Source organism: Eulemur rufifrons, chromosome 1 (genome assembly GCF_041146395.1).
Source record: "Eulemur rufifrons isolate Redbay chromosome 1, OSU_ERuf_1, whole genome shotgun sequence".
Taxonomy (NCBI): domain Eukaryota; kingdom Metazoa; phylum Chordata; class Mammalia; order Primates; family Lemuridae; genus Eulemur; species Eulemur rufifrons.
Genome location: NC_090983.1, coordinates 50,340,247 through 50,355,188, shown reverse-complemented (window position 1 = coordinate 50,355,188; position 14,942 = coordinate 50,340,247).

Genomic DNA, 14,942 nt, shown 5'->3' with positions numbered 1-14,942 from the left:
ATATTCGGTTTTGAACTGTGTTTCAGCACTTCATTTTTATCCAACCATGGTGCCAAATGCTTGTGTTTGTCAAAAAGAATCCATTTTTCATGACATATAACAATACGGTGTAGCAACGTTTGCCTTTATGTCATGACATCAAAGAAAGGCAAGATTTGAGACAATTTGCTTCCACTATAGCTTTCAGCTCATCATTATCCACCTTGGTCTCAGGTTGCCCATGTGGCTCATTTTCCAGATTAAAATCACCAGAATGGAACTTCTCAAACCATCAACATACTTTACGTTCTTTAGTCACATCCTTCCCAAACACTTCGTTGATATTTCAAGCTGTCTGAGCTGCATTCCATGACAGAACTCATATTAAAAAATAACATGAATTTTTGACTTATGCATGGTTTCACAAAAATTGCTCTAAAAAAAATCTGAAAGATAATCACAAACCAAAATGGCATTTGAAAGAATGAGGATGTACTTTCACAATAAAAAACTAAACAAAACTAGAAGTGTCAAAGTGAAATGTCAGAGATACCAACTGTCAAACTTAGTACTTAAGGATATCGGACATTCCATACTTAATAACCTGATATATTGATGCTAGGGCCCTACACACCCACCCTAGAGATTTGAATATATTTGGTGTTAGGTATGGCATTGCTATTTTAAAATAATCATCCCTAGTGATTCAAGTAAACAACCAGAATTGGGAACCACTGCTCTGGAAGTTGATCAAGATTAGATTTTAAAAAGCCAACACGCCTACTGGCCTGCTTCCTTTTGTAATTCCTTCCTTCCACAGACACATGCTAAGTACCTGTAGTGAGAAAGGTACCCTGCGGAGATTATGCAAGTAACACAGTTGCCTAAAATATGATTCTTGTCCCCTAGGAGCTTACCATAGTTTAGGGGATATATATATATATATATCTACGATATAAGAAAATATATGTGAGCCATATGGGTTTGAACCAAACATATGAACAAAAGTATTACAGAAGAGTACAGAAGGGACGATTGACTTTTGGATAAATGAGGAGGCATTATGAATTAAAGGGGGAGGAGATTTCCTACATAATAGAATGGTTGAAAAGAAATCCTTTTTCTTAGGGAAGTAAGTAGCACATGAAATTCTTGAAAGGTAATTTTGGGGCAAATTGTGAATGGCCATATAAATGCCAGAAGACAAATAATGGAAGTATTGAATGTTTTCAACAGAGCAAGGATGTGTTCAGAGAAGTAGTATGGGGCTGTCACCATGGCAGGACTTTGCAGGATGAATTGGAAAGTAAAAATCATATAGTATCCTTGTCTAGGTATGAGAGATTATACTCCCTGATTATAGGAGTAATTTTGAAATTAGGGGTTTTTAATAGAAAATAAAGCAAAAGTTTTACTGAGTTGATAATTTTGAAGTCATAAGATGAAAAACTATTTGCAAATATTCATTTTAAACTCCTTTGGAAGTCAAGGTATGCCCTTAGGCAGGACTTGGATAGAGGAACAGATAGAGGAACTTGGATAGAGGAACCTGGATGTAGGTATATTCTGTCTGACCTCTTCTAACCCCGTTTTAGGTGCTTAGTGTTCTCATGCCATTCCTGGCCTGCCAAAACTTGCTCTTAGGAAAGAATCAGATATCAATCATTTGTTCTTTGGTGAGACATGGCCTGGAGTATTTGAGGTTTCTCAAATGTTTGTATAACACAAGATTTGTTTGTATAACACAAGATTTATTTCCTATCCTCCCATCACTGCCCCCTACCTTGCGCATACACACACACATACACACACACACACATCATACAGAACAAACTTCTATCTGTGGTTAAGACCAAGCCAGTCTGTGGGAGTTCCTCAAAAATAAACATACGAGAAAGGAACTAGACCTACTGCTATGATCAACAACAATGTCTTTCCCTGGGAAAAGTGTCTGCTAAAGTGAACCTAAAAAGAAAATCTGTATAATCTGGCTATGTAAACATGATAATTCATAAAGAATGAGACAGAGGGGAGAATCTCCTGATCTGAAACTGTTTAATTCTCTGCTAAAGGATAAACAAATTTTCATTTTAATTTTTTGGGAGATGTTATGTAGGTGTTTTATCCTTTAGATCAGTACCAAAAACATTTCCTTTTAAGATCTACTGATGAATTATGTTGACAAGAAAACACCTGACAACACTATAATTCTACATGTTAAGATAACATCAATGACTCCGAAAGGAATATGCACCTCAGAATTGTAGGATATTGAAAATACTATTGGGTTGGGAGGAGATAATGATTGATAGTGACTATTAGACTCAGAATGAATGGTCATATGCATCAAACTCTTTCCACTAAAGAGAGTTAATTTACTACCCTACAAACTACAAAAATGATTAAATTTATCTTTTACCAATGAATAAAATTATTAGAAAGACTTTCTTTCACAATAGTTATTATGAAAGTGAAAAGATATCACTCATCTTTCCCTTTCTCTTCTTCTCTACTGAAATAATCATTCTTTAGTTTGCATAGTTTACCATTTTTAGAGCTACTTCTGAGTATGTTATCAGTTACTATTTTTGATGAGATAATATCTACTTTCCAATACTTATTACAAAGATTACATGTTTTATTATTATAATTGATCAACATCATAGTTGAATAAATATGATTCTCCTGTTGGACTATGAAATTTATCTACTACTTCAATGGTTTACCCTCATCAATTACTATTAAATTATTGGGTAGAGGTTATAAGCAAAGTCAGATTTTGTTCTACATTGATGACTTGCATTCTGAAAGTATGGTAGGAAACCCAAAAATATTTTTCAAAAGCACTGGTGCTAGAAATAACTACCTAAGTGTGGTTTTAGAGATGAATACAGAGAAAAAGACTGAAGCATAACTTTTCATTTATTCTGTATAAACTGATCCCTAGGGGTAGCTAGGGTCTGTCAGTGTTTAGTTTCTCATGTTTTTTCCCAAGGCCTCTCTAGTTGTGGGTATAGGAGATTATTTTCTTCTTGAATTGAGATTTTAAGGTTATTGAAGGCAGAAACCATATATTGTATTTCCTTTCTCTTCTACCATTATTTGTTTGTAGAGATGGTCAAGGTTAAGGATCAAGAAAAAGACAGGCTAGAGCATTTGTGCCAAGTCAGATTGAAGTCTACCAGGAACAGGACTAGGAGCTAGGAGCTGAGGTTTGGCAGTGGCACACATAACCCCATTTGGGAACAATAGGGATAATACAGAATTTAGCAGCCATTGTTATTGTTATGAATACAGATAAGCCCAGCAAGCTCACAACTTGATGATATTCTGATCTTACATAGAGATTTATAGCATTAAAGCATTTTGAAAGTTTTAAATGACTACAAGCAGTTGTTTGGTTCCCTTTTCTTTGACGTTAGCAACAAAACCATCCCAGATGCACTGAAGTCCAACTATACTTATCTTAAAGACAATCTTTATGGCCAGGCATGATTGCGCATGCCTGTAATCCCAGCACAATGGGAGGTCCAGGTGGAAGGATTGCTTGAGGCCAGGAGTTCAAGACTAGCCTGGATAACCTAGCGAGACCCTATCTCTCCAAAAAATAAAAAAATTATCTGGGAATGGTGGCATGCACCTGTGGTCTTAGCTACTCAGGAAGCTAAAATCTATTTCATCTATTTTATCTCTAATATTTAGGAGTTATTTCTTTTCTTTTACTCTGCATGTAGTAGCCAGCCTCCAAAATGGTTCCCAATGATTCCTGCCTCCTAATATTCACATTCTTGTGTTGTCTCTTCTCGCAACGTACTAGAGGTGGTCTATATGATCAACAGGATAGGACAGAAATGATGGTATCTCACTTCCAAGACTAGATCATATATGACTGCAGCTTCTATTGTGGGCACTCTCTCATTTACTCTCTCTCTTAATTCTCTTTTCTCTCTCACTTCTGTCTGATCACCTATTCTTTGGAAAACTAGCTGCATGTCATGAGGATACTAGGGCAGCCTATGTAGAAACCCTTGTGGTAAGGAATTGAGGCTGGCTAACAACCTTGTGAGTGAAATTGGAAGCAGATTCTCCAGCCTCAGTTAAGCCTCAAGATGACAGGAGCCCAGGTGAACAGCTTGATTTCAACTTCTTGAGAGATTGTAAGGCAGAAGCACCCACCTAAGTTGCTCATGGGTTCTTGATCCTCAGAAATGATGAAAGACAATACATGTTTGTTGTTTTAAGCTGCTAAGTTTTGGGGTGATTTATTACCTAGCAATAGTTAACCACTATACCACAACTGTACTGAAATGTGAAATACTGACTTTATGGTTAGGTTGCAGAAATGACATTGCTTACTTTTTCTACAGGTGACAGTTAATTGCTCATCAGTGCTTTGTCAAGGTGTTTTGCAAAATACTGCAGAGAGAATTTGACCGGATGATGTCTTGCTTCCCAGACAGACTTCATTCAATTCATAGAGGGTGAATACATTACTCTAAAGTATTTATTTATTCACACTGGTTCACCACTGCATCTGTCCTTGCAATTATCTCCACTGCTAGGTGGTTAAATAGCACAATGTGTTTTATAGTTGTTTTTCTCATCTCTCACTTTCACAAATGTGGGGTAGTATCAGTATTAGTCAATACTGGAGAAATAATGGATTAAAGTTGATGACTAGTTGAAGCTACTAGGATGACTGATCAATTTACATTTATGGAGTGGCATTATTAAGATATTCGATATCTGAGTGTTGGGAAAGGTAATGCATTGCTAAAAATTTGACTCCCTCTTTACATTCTACTATCCTTCCTATATTATAAAATTTTATAATCTTGATTGTATTGATCGTTTTCAAAATAATAGTAAAAAAGACAGGCTAGGTCAAAATTTTAAATATAATTTTTAAACTTTTTAGTATGGAAAACTTGAAATATATACCAAAGTAGAGTATATGAACCCCTGTGTACCCTGTGTACCATTTTTAACATGGCTAATTTTGTTTTATCTATTCTCTAATCCCCTTGCTGTATCCCCTGCTAATCACCTGCACTGGATTAACTGGATACAAATCCAAGACATCATAAGACAAGGTAATCTTAATAATCTTACTACGAAGCTGGGGAGCAGGAGCTCACCTGTTGTTCTCATTGATGGATTCTAAGGAAAATGTGATTAGCTGAAATACGTTTCTATTTTAGGCAAGTGACATAACTGGTTATCAACATATATTTTATAAACTTCTTCTAAGGTAAAATTGAATTTTCATACAGTTTTATGGTGATATTATGAATTCACATTTTGAATTCTAGTTTGAAGGTAAATGTGACTTTTTTCCTCACTTTTTAGGTTCTGCCAGGTAGCTAGAAGTTCCATAGATTAATCATAATAGACAAATTCCCTCAATGATGGAGTGGTCTTTAGAAAATCATGGTTAGAGCTTGGGATTGTGCTTCCTATGACTACATATGTATTGTAGCTTAGGTGCAAAAGGGCAGGTCAGTAGGTAGCCACTGAAGGCTGATTTTTGTGACCCCTAGTGTTTTATAAGTGCCACCCAGCACACAAAGAGCACACAAAGTAGCTCCTTCACTCAAATATCTCTCCTTCTCTTTTATAAAACCCCTGGTTGATGTGGGGCCTAGATCTCTTCATGATTATTATTGCATCTGGTGTCATGTTTTTCCAGCTGGTGCACTGCTTCCCTTTAGGAGGCTTCTTGATGTTCACTCCTCTACCAGCCTCCCACCTGCTCTCAAGGGGTTCATCCCATGACCTCACTCTGCACAGGCAACCTTTTCTAACCTAAGCTGTGATTAAATGGATAGGTTTAAAAGCTGTTTATGGATCATAAAAATAGAATGCTAGAACTGATTATAATTAAAATTTCAGTTATGCAAATTTCACCTCTCCTTCCCCTCCAACACCACATACAAGAAAACCAGGATATTATTAATATTTTTGATCTAGTAGTTTTGGCATTTTTTTAAGAAAGAAGAAATAAATGTGATGATAATTCCTGACATTTGAATGCTTTCAATACAGAAATAAAAAATTAATATCCAACACTTTCAAACACACCATTATTTTGCATAAAAACTTAAAACAAGCTGGATCAAGGACATATTTTGAGGACTATATTCAAAGGGTCAGACAATGTCCATAAAGAGCATATTTAAAAAAAGGATACCCGTTGGCAGAATGTTTTGGCCTCCTAGTGACCATGCTCATATTCTTCCCCTATAGTCTGGCTATCGGTGGTTCTATGAAGGGCTCTATTTAGAGGTATGTTCCCTGCTTTGGCTTTTCCTAGGAGAACCTTCTGGAATTAGCCTTTTCTGTCTTCCCATAACTGTGTCTTCACTCGTGAACTGATTTTATTGCTTATTTTACTGACCCTCATTTTTCTTTTCTCACTTCTCTTTAGCTCTGCATCATATCGACTCAAGTAGAAAAAACAGAAAGAAAAAAAGATGGGTCTAAAAGAAAGGAAAAATAGAAAAGCAGGGGTGTTTTAAAGATGATAAAAGAAATTAAGAGCATGAAAAAGCTACCAGGTATCTTTGCTTAAAAATCCAGTCATCAAATATGTCAACATTTTAAAAAGTAGGAATCAAAAACAGATATAGCTCCTTTCAGTCGCAGATTTAGGGAGGCAGTGGGAACATTGCATGGGTGGTTAACAGGTCACTTTAAACATTTGATTCAAAGGAGCTTTCATGCCTCTCCAGGCTTCAAGGAGATATAATTGCTTGTGGTGGGAGGTGGTGCCATGGTTCAGTTAGACTAGCGAGAAAACTTCTGTGACTGTTAAAAAATAAAAAAAGGATGGGATGACCATTAGAACTGTGTGTGCCCCTAATACACTCACAGTAGCTCTTACAGCATAACCTGAGCAGTGGGGAGCAAGGTCAGCTTCCCCTTTAAGAAAAGAAAATAATGGGAAATGGTAAGTAGAGAGAGTGAGGGGAGGGCCACTTGGGAGGATTAAGCAGGCAGATTACTTTCTCTGTAAATTCTCCTGAATATAGAAAAGGGATTCCTAAAAGAGTCTATAGTCCTGAAGCAGCCAAAGGTAGAGTTAGCCAGAGACGATTATAGGCCTCTAGAGACCACTGACTTTTGCCACATGCTCAAACTCATCTTTCTCTGGGGCTCTGGAGGAATCTTAGTATATGCAGAGACTTAACTTACCTCTTTGCCCCAGAATACTTTTAATCCACGGGAAAAAAGAATTCCCGCTACATATGAATCAAGAAAAAAAAGACTTGATTTTGAGAATGTCACTTGCCCCTGAATGCTTTATTGCTACTGGCTGGATGAAGAGGACCAGGAAACCTGGAGGTATGAAAAGGCCAAAAGCTATGATTTGTGAAAAACAATTTCCAAGCCATGCTCTCCATAGCATTAAAAAAAATCATCTTGGGAACAACTGGCTTAGAACATCTTTTAACTATTTACCATTGATTTAAATGTAATGATAAAAATAACTTTGTGAGCCTAAAATGGGAGTGAGTCTGATCCTACAAAGTAACTTAAATCATGTAATATCACCAAAGTCACATTAAATTCAGCTACTCCATTTGTAGGAATTACATGTCTGTTCATACATTGGATTGGATTTGAAAATTTGATTTTAAAGTATAGGAATGACTTTCAAAATGTGATTGTATGAAATTGAAAAAATATATGTTATGTAGAATATATCTAAATATGAAATTATACGTTAAATATTTTTGACAACTTCGTTGTCTTAAGTTATGGCAATATCATTAACTGCTTTCAACATCCAGTTGTCTAGTGCTTCCTCAGTGCCTGTTTTAGCAGACATATATAGGAATATTTTAGAGCTGCAGTTCTCAAGATGTGGTCTGAAATCCCCTGTGGGTCCTTGAGACCTTTTTAGGGGGTTTAGCACAGTTAAAACTATTTTCATAATAAGACTAAGATGGTACTTGCCATTTTCACTCTCATTCTCTCATGAGTGTAAAGTGGAGTTTTCCAGAGGTTACACGGTCTGTAAGATCTCAAACAACAGAATTTAGGAGCAGATATGAGAACTAGCTCTCTTCTACCAAGCCAGACATTAGAGAGACTTATAAAAATATAAAGAAATACCATTCTCATGGTTTGTTTCTGGAAAATATAGTTATTTTTAATAAAAATGTTATTTATTATAATATGTATTTGTCATTATTTCTAAATAAATTGATCAACACCTTAAATATTGTTAAATTTTAACTTCTAATATGGTATAGATAGGTAGATATAAATATAAATAGAAACTCTTTGGGGTCCAAATTTTTAATATTATAAAGGAATCCTAGAGACCAAAATGTTTAAGAACTGCTACCCTAGAGTATTAATTGATAAATATCAAAACTTGATTTATATATATGAAAATATATCTGTATATGAAAATAATTATTTTAAAGTGATTTTTAACTTTGGTTCCCCAAATACTTCCATAACTATCATTTTCCAATAAATCTGAGAGGTAGGCAGGCTAGAAATTATTCCTACTTAAAATAGGAAATAATCAAGAAATCAAGAATTTTAGACTATATACTAAGTTAGCAGTAGAGGAAAAATAGAAATAAAAGTTCTTTCAACTCTACCCCAATTATTTGGCTATTTAAGTCAATTTCCTTTTATCCTATATATTTTGTGTGATTGTGACATCTTGAAGCAAAAGGGCTTTGCAACACAACATGGAACCACTTGCAGCCACTTTCACATTAAACATCTTCACCTCCTGAGCTAACTCACTGCCCTTTACCAGAGCAGACAGCAGCTAACCACAGTTCTACCCTTTCCTGTCATTAAAACATTGTTATAGTCTTTTGTAGTTCTTTAGGTCTTCATGATTTTTCTGGTATAGCTTCTTTTTACAACAGCCAACAGGTTTCTCAGGTATACTGGACAGGCTAACACCCACCCGAGAATGAATTTCAAAGTAGTGGTCTTTTCAGTCCTGTCATGCTAATCCCCTGCTCAAGAACTTATAATAGCTCCTACCAGGTCAAGTTTTTACTCTTCTGCTAAGTTTTCAGTGCTCCCATGATTTGGTCTCACCTTACCCATTTAACCTGATTTCTCTTCCTCCTGACAATAATTTATCTTTTCAAGGAAGACTGTCTTTTCCTTACACCAGTTTCACTCCTCCTTCCATAATAGCACTTAGAATTTATTACATTTTTGCTCATTAATCCTTAATACTCCTGGGTATTAAAGCCCAGAGTTATTAATGTGACAAGTTCAAGTCAACATCTGGTCAATGGTAGAGCCAATATTAAAACCCAGATCTGTCTGGCACTGAAGCCAGTGCTCCTAGCCATTATACCAAATACATTAGTAATTTAATTAAAATGAACTAAATGACCCAAGATTGTATGCTCAGACTGCTTAAAAAAAAAAAAAACAATTAAATGCCATTTACAAGAGACACATCTAAAATATATGGATACAGAAAGAAAAAAAGTTATAGGATGGAATCACACACACATACACACACACTCACCCACCCCTGGTATTGTTAGACTTTAAAACTAAAATCATTATTAGAAACAAAGAGGGAATAATTTTAATAATTTGCCAGGAAAATATAATAATTTTGGCATATCTAACATATAGCTTCAAAATATTGAAAGTAAAAGTTAATAGAACTACAAGGAAAAATAGATAAATTCATAATTATAGTGGAATATTTAAACATACTTCAATAGCTGATAAATAGACAAAATGCCAGTGGAATATTTAAACATACTTCAATAACTGATAAATAGACAAAATGTCAGGTATAAAAGATTTGAACAACACAGTCAGTAAATTTGAACCAACAGGCATTGTATGGAACACTGTACCCCCAAATAAGAGAGAATACTTATTATTTTAAAATATAAAACAGAACTATTTAGAACTAAATAATAGTGAAAATACTGTTATCAAAACTTGAAGGAATAGTTAATTGCTTAGAGAGAAATTTATATATTTAATCACATAAATGAGAAAGCAAACATACAAAAAGTCTGAGAAATCAATGAGCTAAGAAAGCATTCACTTCAAGAAATCAGAAAAAAAGCAAAAAAAAATAAAAGAGTAGAAGATAGGAAATGATAAGCATTATGAACAGAAATTAATGAAATAGAAAGCATACATATAATAGTATCAACAAAATCAAAAGGTGGTTCTTTAAAAATTGATAAATGCCTAACAACTGATTTTAAAAAGAGAAAGAGAGCAAAATAACAATGTAAGGAATGTAAAATGGAACATTACCACAGACCCTATAGACATTAAAATGATAATAGAAGACACTATGAAAAACTTCATGCCCATAGGTTTGAAAATATAAACAAGTAGACAACTTGCTCAAAAAACACTGTCAAAAACTGAAACAAGTATAAATAGAAAATCTGAAATTAACATTACACTTTTTTAAATCCATAAATAAAAATCTTCCCATAAAGAAAACTCTAGGTTCAGATTGTTTCTTCAACGAATTCTGCAAAACATATAAGGAAGAAATAATAATCGATTTTATACAAACTCTTCTTGAGGCTAGAAAACAAAGTACTCACTAGCTCATTTCATGAGGTCAGCAAAACCTGACATGAATATTACAGAAAGGAAAATTACAGACCTATCTTACTTATAAGCATAGGCACAAAATCCTAAATAAAATTTTAATATACTATATTCAATAATATATAAAATGGCCAATACATCATGACCAGGTTGGGTTTATGGCAGCATTGCAAGGTTGGTTTAACAGTAGAAAACCAATCCATATATACTAATGGAATAAAAAAGAAAAATCAAATGATTATCTCAATACATGCAGAAAAACACTAATGATAAAAACTCTCAGCAAACTAGGATCAGAAGGGGAGCTCCTTAATCTGCTAAAAGGTTTATTAAAACAACAGCAACACCACCGCCACCACCATCACCGGGACCCTTCTTTAACAAGAGTGAACTGTTGAGAGATTTCCCTTTGAGATCAGGAATCAGATAAGGATGTTATTACCCCAACTTCTATTCAACATTGTACTGGAGGTTCTAGCCAGTTGGATGAGTTAAGAAAAAGAAGTACAAGGTATAAGGATTTAAATGGAAGACATCAACTGTCATTATTCAAAATGATATAATTTTATGTTGAAGATCTAAAAGAATATACAATAGTTAAGACAGTGTGATATTGGCATAAGGTAGATAGATATGATATTAATAAAACAGAATAGAGAGCCCAGCAATAAATTACTCTTATATGGACACTTGATTTATGAAAAAAGTGGCAATGTAGAACCAGATGTTTTCAACAAGTGGTGCTGAGACAATTAGATATCCATGTGGGGGAAAAAAAAAGAAACCTGATCTCTACTTTACAACATATATAAAAATCAATTCCAGGTGAACTGTAGATATAAATGTGAGAGGCAAAACAAGGTTTCTAGAAAGTAATGCATGAGAATTACCTCATTATCTTAAAGCAGGTAAAGATGTCTTAAACAGAACACAAAAAGTATTGAATAAAGGGAAAGATTGATAAATTTGACCACATTGAAATTTAGACCTGTTGCTCATCAAACACCACTACTAGGTGAATAAAACGGCAAACCACATAATGAGGTTAGAAATCTGCAATATATCCATCTGATAAAGGTTCACATCTGAAATATATAAACCTTATAAATCAATAAGAAAATGACAGATAACAAAATGAAAAATGAGTAAAAGCCTTGAACAGTAATTTCACAAATGATGATATCCAAATGGTCAGCAGACATACAAAAAGGCACTTGACCACATTAGTAATCAGGGAACTGCAAATTAAAACCAAAATAAGATAATAGTACACATCCATCAGAGTAGCTAAAACTAACCAGACTGACAAAAACACATATTAGAGCAAATATGAACTTTCACATACTGCTGGGGTAGTAGATTTTATAAAATTCCTTTGGAAAATAGATTGTCATTTCATTATCTATTAAAGTTAAACAGATGCATACTTTATGACCTAGCAATTCCACTCTCAGATGGGCACTCAACAGAAATTTATATGCATGTCCACCTAGAGACATACACAAGAATGGTCATAGCAACCTCACCCATACTAGTATCAAACTGGAAATACTGCAAATGTCCGTTAATTGTAGAATAGTTAAAGCCTAGTATATGCATTCAATAGAATACTATACGGCAAAGAAAATAAATGCACAACTACATGAAACAATATAATTGAATTTCATAAAGATAATGTTAAGCGAAAGAAACCAGAGCATACCATAAGCTTCCATTTATATAAATGCAAAACAAAGAAATAGGTAAAGGATGCATGCTTAGTTGGTAAAATCATAAAGAAAACCAGGAAATGCTGATCATAAAACTCAGGTCAGTGGTTACCTTTGGTGGGTAGGGAGGGTGAAGTGGCTGAGAGAGGGCATAAGGGGGACTTCTGGGGTTCTGGCAATGTTCTGTTTCTTGACTTACACGGTAGTTACACGGGTGCTTGATTGGCAATAATTTATGCTTTGGTTCACTTTTCTCTCTGTTATATTTCACCAAAAAAAGGCATAAAAATGCAAGAATTCCTATATTTAGGGATCATTCAGCAGCTCTGAAGCTGAGTAATGACAATCAGGGCAGTAAAGAAATTTGGTGCCTGTTTCCAGGAGTTAATCTATCCTATTTAGACGCTTTTGTGCTCCACTTAAAATTCTACACGTTATGGGTTCACTGCTTCTTTCTGTGCATGTGGTCTGCTCTCCACTGAGATCCAGGTTATCAAAAGCTGTGTCCCCAGACTCAGAAGAATAGGTTTGTTGAGATGGCCTCCTGAAAGTGATATTTACTGAAGTTTTGATTTTTATGGGAATCATAAGAATCTCAACAGACCAGTCTTCATGTGAAACATCTGTTCCTCTTAGGCAGCATAAAATCAATTTCAAAGTATTGTGCTTGGATTCTTCTTTTTTACAGAGGTAATAGAAAACCCTTTAACAAGGTCACCCTCACACTTATTCCAACCAATAGCATCACAGTTTTTTCCCCACTTATGTCCTTACTCCTAACTAACCTGATTATACCATGTACATGAGGCATTTGCTTAAATACTTTTGCATTTCATAGCACCTTGTAGTGAATGAGGTATATAATAGGCTCTCAACAAATGTTTTTATTGCCTATATGTTTTCATTACTGTACACATATTTGAAATATATACAATCAGTAGTTTTTCTACTGGTACATAATTTATAAATCTGCCTTCTGTGAATTGGCAAGAAGCATATTCATACCTCAATTTGGACAAGAAGTTGACTATATTTACATTTTAAGTATGCTGGTAGTGTTAAATTGAGCCCAGGCAAAAATTAACAGACCCAACTCATTCCGAAACTAATCTAAGGACATTGTGTCTTATATAGTATTTTGGCAAGAAATCTATGAATTTTACACGATTGTAAGCAAATGTGCGAGTTGGTGTTTCAACGCTTTCCTAATAACATCTGGAAAGGGTGTGAGAAGCTTGAAGACTACAGCTGCTGAACTGTCAGACATGAAGGGCTTTTTTCCTTAGAGCACTCCTCCTGTCCCTTTTCTTCACTTCATGAGAAACAGCCCATGGCTCCCCATAGGAAGAGTACTGTACAATGGTTAGAAGCAGTAGCTAAACAGGAGTTGGGCTCAGGGATTCTAGAGCTGGACTGGATATCTAATGCTGAAAAATCTCTTAAGATGTAGAGATCTAGCATACAAATCAAGTCCTTCTCATTGCCTGAATTCTCTCAGAACCATTAAATAGTTCTTTTGCATTAGTCAAATATTAATGACCCTTAGAATGTCTTAACTTTTTCACAGAGCCTGTGCTAGAAAGGAGGTGGGTCATCAGAAAGGAGGTAGGTCATCAGAAAGGAGGTAACTTCATTGGGTTTCAAGCCTTTCTCTTACCAAGACTTATCTTTGAATAGCACATTATGCCATAAGGAACTTTTCTTCTGATGGTCAGATCTGCAGGGTGGTTTGTAAAATCTTATTGAATCCATAATGCACTAGAAGTTGTATTATTTTTACCACACCTAATCATTTACAGTATTTTTTTTTAAAATACATTTACAGTCCTATGTCAGTATGTAAGACACAAATATTTCTCCTTGCATATTTTTCTTCTCCATACCCCAGCATGGGTTATACCAGTAGTGAGGGAAAGGAAAAGGGTAGGGTTGAATTGTCAGGCACCAATAACTTATGAACTCCATAACTGTGCTATTGAATACAGTCACCATGAGTCACATGTGGCCATTTAAGTTTAATTAAAAATATAATTAAAAAATTTACTTTCTCAGCCATCCTAGCTACATTTCAAGTGCTCATAGTCACACGTGGCTAGTAGTGACTGTATTGGACAGTACAGATGTAGAACATTTCCATCATCATGGAAAGTACTGTTCTATGAAATAACTCTGTATATTAATTATTAGCTAGGCATTTTCAATTGGAGGAAGAAGGGGAAGTAGTTCCTATGGGGACTGTGGCTACATTCTCTCCCCTCAAATTCAAATTTATAAGTCACTTATATATTATGTATAGGTCTCAGATTCTTGTGTAGGATATGAACTCTGCCTTCATGGAGTTTATGGTCTGTTGGGAGAAACAGATATATGCAAATGAAAAGCTAATTAGCAAATTAAGGTCGTACATGGTAAGTGAGAGAATAAACTCTCAGGGAAACAATAGAGACACAGAAGATAGTGTACCATTGATGTAGTATATGTAAGAGACAAAAGAGAAAGAGACTAAAAATACTACCGAAGTTGATAGAACAAGGTGATGGTGGTACCACTGGTGGACAACAGGGAAGCAACAGGGTAAAATGAACTGTTTCCGCCCCATTCAATGAAGCACAAGGAGAATCAAGGAATTATATCCTTGCAAAATCAGAAAATGATCTACTGTGTCAA